Here is a 252-nt window from a genome sequence, read left to right on the forward strand (position 1 = left end):
ATTCTGTTGAAGATCTGGTCCATGCCATTATCTTGGGATTTTTCTCCTTCCTGTATGCCTATATTTCGTAAGTTTGCTCTTTTTATGGTGTCAGGCAAGTCCTGCATACTCCATTCTTGTGATTTCTTAAATTTTTCATAATCTTTGCTTACGTGGTCTAGTTCGTCCACTTTGTCTTCCAGTCTTGATACTCTGTTTTCCATTTCATTCATCCTATTGGTGAGGCTTTCTCCTGTCGTTTCTAATGGACTT

The sequence above is a fragment of the Nannospalax galili genome, unplaced genomic scaffold (genome assembly GCF_000622305.1).
Source record: "Nannospalax galili isolate Female #2095 unplaced genomic scaffold, S.galili_v1.0 scaffold368, whole genome shotgun sequence".
In the NCBI taxonomy this organism is placed as follows: domain Eukaryota; kingdom Metazoa; phylum Chordata; class Mammalia; order Rodentia; family Spalacidae; genus Nannospalax; species Nannospalax galili.